The sequence below is a fragment of the Carcharhinus amblyrhynchos genome, unplaced genomic scaffold (assembly GCF_965287045.1).
Source record: "Carcharhinus amblyrhynchos unplaced genomic scaffold, sCarAmb.v2.hapA chromosome_1215, whole genome shotgun sequence".
NCBI classification, from domain to species: Eukaryota; Metazoa; Chordata; class Chondrichthyes; order Carcharhiniformes; family Carcharhinidae; genus Carcharhinus; species Carcharhinus amblyrhynchos.
This window is the reverse complement of record NW_027650955.1, coordinates 12501-17500: the sequence shown is the minus strand read 5'-3', so window position 1 is coordinate 17500 and position 5000 is coordinate 12501.

Genomic DNA, 5000 nt, shown 5'->3' with positions numbered 1-5000 from the left:
GAGAGAGAGGAGGGACAGAGAGTGAGAGAGAGAGAGAGACAGAGAGAGTGAGAGAGACAGAGACAGACAGAGAGACAGAGAAAGTGAGTGAGAGAGACAGAGAGAGAGAGTGAGAAAGAGAGAGTGAGAGACAGAGAGAGTGAGAAAGAGGGAGACAGAGAGTGAGAGAGAGGGAGACAGAGAGAGGGACAGAGAGAAGGAGTGAGAGAGAGTGACGGAGAGACAGAGACAGAGAACGAGAGTCTCAGAGAGTGAGAGAGAGAGAGACAGAGAGAGAGCGAGACAGGGAGAGAGACAGAAACAAGGAGATAGAGAGAGTGACAGAGAGTCAGACAGGGAGAGAGACAGAGTGAGAGAGAGAGAGAGAGACAGAGAGAGAGAGTGACAGAGACAGACAGAGAGACAGAGAGAGAGACAGGCAGGCAGACAGAGAGAAAGCGACAGAGAGAGACAGAGTCAGAGAGAGTGAGAGACCTAGAGAGAGAGAGGGAGAGAGAGTGAGAGAGAGAGAATCAGAGAGAGTGAGAGAGAGAGACAGAGAGAGAGGGAGGGAGAGAAACAGAGAGAGCGCGAGCGAGAGAGAGAAAGACAGAGAGAGTGAGGGAGACAGAGAGAGAGAGCCAGAGAGAGCGAGAGAGAGAGAGAGACGGAGAGAGTGAGAGAGAGAGACAGAGAGTGAGAGAGAGAGAGAGACAGATAGAGAGAGAGTGAGATAGAGAGAGAGTGAGAGACACAGACAGAGAGAGAGTGAGACAGAGTGAGAGAGAGAGAGGGACAGAGAGAGAGAGACAGTGAGAGAGAGGCAGAGAGTGAGACAGAGAGAGAGACAGAAAGAGAGAGAGAGTGACAGAGAGAGAGACAGAGGGAGATAGAAAGACAGAGACAAGGAGTGAGAGAGACAGAGAGAGAGCAAGAGACACAGAGAGTGTGTGAGAGAGAGAGAGACAGAGATAGAGAGAGACAAAAACAGAGAGAGAGACAGAGACAGTGAGAGAGAGGGAGAGAGAGAGTGAGACAGAGTGAGAGAGAGAGTGTGACAGAGAGACAGAGAGAGAGAGACAGACACAGAGAGAGAGTGAGAGAGACACACACACACAGAGTAATAGAGAGACAAAGAGAGTGAGAGAGAGGGAGACAGAGTGTGAGAGAGACAGAGACAGCGAGAGAGAGGCAGAGAGACAAAGAGAGAGAGAGAGACAGAGGGAGACAGATAGAGTGAGAGAGAGACAGAGAGAGACAAAGAGGGAGACAGAGAGAGGGAGAGAGAGAGAGTGAGACAGAGGGAGAGAGAGTGACAGAGGGAGAGAGAGACAGACAGAGAGAGACACACAGGGAGAGAGAGACAGAGACAAGGAGTGAGAGAGAGTGACAGAGAGACAGAGACAGAGAGCGAGAGTCTCAGAGAGTGGGGGAGAGAGAGAGAGAGACAGAGAGAGAGCGAGACAGGGAGAGAGACAGACGCAGAGAGAGAGGCAGAAACAAGGAGAGAGAGAGTGACAGAGAGTCAGACAGGGAGAGAGAGAGACAGAGAGAGAGAGAGACTGAGAGAGAATGAGAGACAGAGAAAGTGAGAGAGACAGACAGAGAGAGAGAGAGTCAGAGAGAGATGCAGAGAGAGTGAGAGACCTAGAGAGAGGGGGAGAGAGACTGACAGAGAGTGAGAGAGAGACAGAGACATTGAGAGAGGGAGAAACAGAGAGAACGAGAGAGAGACACAGAGAGTGTGAAGGAGACAGACAGAGAGAGAGAGACAGAGAGAGTGAGAGAGAGAGAGACAGAGAAAGTGAGAGAGAGAGACGGAGAGAGTGAGAGAGAGAGAGACAGAGAGTGAGAGACAGATAGAGAGAGCGTGAGAGAGAGAGGGAGAGAGATAGGGAGAGAGAGTGAGAGACAGATAGAGAGAGAGTGAGAGAGAGAGGGAGAGAGATAGGGAGAGAGATAGGGAGAGAGATAGGGAGAGAGAGTGAGAGAGAGGGAGACAGAGAATAAGAGAGACAGAGAGAGAGAGAGGCAGAGAGAGAGACATAGGGAAAGAGAGAGTGAAACAGAGTGAGAGAGAGAGAGGGACAGAGAGAGAGACAGTGAGAGAGAGGCAGAGTGAGAGACAGAGAGGGAGAGACAAGGAGGGAGAGACAAGGAGGGAGAGACAGAGAGGGAGAGACAGAGGGAGAGACAGAGGGAGAGACAGAGGGAGAGAGACAGAGACAAGGACTGAGAGAGAGTGACAGAGAGACAGAGACAGAGAGCGAGAGACACAGAGAGAGAGACAGAGAGACAGAGATAGAGAGAGGCAGGGATAGAGACAGAGACAGAGAGAGAGCGAGACAGAGACAAGGAGAGAGACAGAGTGACAGACAGAGTGAGGAGAGTGAGAGAGAGAGACAGAGAGATAGACAGCGAGAGAGAGAGGGTGAGATAGAGAGAGAGAGAGTGACAGGGAGAGAGTGACAGAGAGAGACAGAGACAGATACAGAGAGAGACAGAGAGAGAGAGACAGAGACAGTGGCAAGGAGAGAGTGACAGAGAGAGACAGAGAGAGAGACAGAATGAGAGAGAGTGAGAGGGAGAGACAGCGAGAGAGAGTGAGAGAGAGAGTGAGACAGAGAGAGAGAGTGAGACAGAGAGAGAGAGTGAGACAGAGAGAGAGAGTGACAGGGAGAGAGTGACAGGGAGAGAGTGACAGGGAGAGACAGAGAGAGAGAGACAGATGGAGAGAGAGAGTGAGACAGAGGGAGAGAGAGAGTGAGACAGAGGGAGAGAGAGAGTGAGACAGAGGGAGAGAGAGAGAGAGAGACAGGGAGAGAGTGAGAGAGAGAGACAGAGAGAGAGTGAGAGAGAGAGAGACAGAGAGAGAGACAGAGAGAGAGAGTGACAGAGAGAGTGACAGAGAGAGTGACAGAGAGAGTGACAGAGAGAGTGACAGAGAGACAGAGAGGAGAGAGATAGAGAGAGAGACAGACAGACAGAGACAGAAAGAGAGAGAGAGCAAGAGGAGAGACAGGGAGAGAGACCAAGAGAGAGAAACAGAGGGAGAGACAGAGACAGAGAGAGAGAGACAGAAAGAGCGAGAGAAAGACAGAGAGAGCGAGAGAGGAGACAGAGAGAGAGACAGAGAGAGAGAGAGAGAGACAGAGTGAGAGAGAGTGAGAGAGAGAGGGAGAGACAGAGTGCGAGAGATACAGAGTGAGAGACAGAGAGAGCCAGATAGAGAGAGAGAGTGAGGGACAGAGAGTGAGAGAGTGAGTGAGACACAGAGCGAGAGACAGAGGGGGAGAGAAAGAGGGAGACAGACAGAGAAAGAGAGACAGAGGGAGAGAGAGAGGGACTGAATGAGAGTGAGAGTCAGAGCGAGAGACAGAATGAGAGAGATACAGAGTGAGAGAGAGAGACAGAGAAAGAGAGAGACAGAGACAGAGAGAGTGAGACAGAGAGATAGAGTGAGGGAGAGAGCGACAGAGAGAGAAACAGACAGAGAGAGAGACAGAGAGAGAGGGAGACAGAAGGAGAGAGAGACAGACAAGGAGTGAGAGAGTGTGACAGAGAGAGACAGAGAGAGAGCGAGAGACACAGAGAGTGAGAGAGAGACAGAGAGAGGCAGAGGGAGCGAGAGACAGAGACAAGGAGTGAGAGAGTGACAGTGACACAGACAGAGTGAGAGTGAGAGAGAGAGTGAGAGAGAGAGACAGAGAGAGACAGGGAGAGAGACAGAGACAAGATACTTAGATAGGTTGCAGAGCTGGGCCGAGAGGTGGCGGATGGAATTTAATGCGGAGAAGTGTGAGGTAATTCACTTTGGTAGGAGCAACAGATGTGTCGAGTATAGGGCTAACGGGAGGACTTTGAATAGTGTGGATGAACAGAGGGATCTAGGTGTGTGTGTACATAGATCCCTGAAAGTTGGGAATCAAGTAGATAAGGTTGTGAAGAAGGCGTACGGTGTCTTGGCGTTTATTGGTAGGGGGATTGAATTTAGGAGTCGCAGTGTAATGTTGCAACTGTACACTACTCTAGTGCGGCCGCACTTGGAGTACTGTGTGCAGTTCTGGTCCCCGCATTACAAGAAGGATGTGGAGGCGTTGGAGAGGGTGCAGAGGAGGTTTACTAGGATGTTGCCTGGTATGGTGGGGAGGTCCTATGAGGAGAGACTGAGGGATCTAGGGTTGTTTTCGTTGGAAAGAAGGCGGCTAAGAGGGGATCTTATTGAAACATATAAGATGATTAGAGGTTTAGATAAGGTGGATAGTGATAGCCTTTTTCCTCGGATGGAGAAAGCTAGCACGAGGGGGCATGGCTTTAAATTAAGGGGGGGTAGCTACAGGACGGATGTCAGGGGTAGGTTCTTTACCCAGCGGGTGGTGAGGGATTGGAATGCCCTGCCTGCTGCAGTTGTAAATGCGTCTAGTTTGGGGGCGTTTAAGAGATCTCTGGATAGGTTTATGGACGAAAAGGGATTGGTATAGGCTAGTGGGTCATTGTTTTTGTAACTGGTCGGCGCAACATCGTGGGCCGAAGGGCCTGTTCTGCGCTGTAATGTTCTATGTTCTATGTTCTAAGGAGCGAGAGAGAATGACAGAGACACAGACAGAGTGAGAGAGAGAGAGTGAGAGAGTGAGAGAGAGAGACAGAAAAAGAGAGAGAGAGACAGAGAGAGAGAAACAGAGGGAGAGAGAGGGAGAGACAGAGACAGAGAGAGAGAGACAGACAGAGCGAGAGAGAGACAGAGAGAGCGAGAGAGGAGACAGAGAGAGCGAGAGAGGAGACAGAGACAGAGAGACAGAGTGAGAGACAGAGAGAGAGAGACAGACAGACAGAGTGAGAGAGAGAGAGACTGAGAGTGGGAGAGACAGAGTGAGAGAGATAAAGAGTGAGAGACAGAGAGCGAGTGAGAGAAGGAGAGTGTGAGAGTGAGTGAGAGTCAGAGCGAGAGACAGAGGGGGAGAGAAAGAGAGAGACAGGGAGACAGAGGGAGAGAGAGAGACTGAGTGAGCGAGAGAGACAGA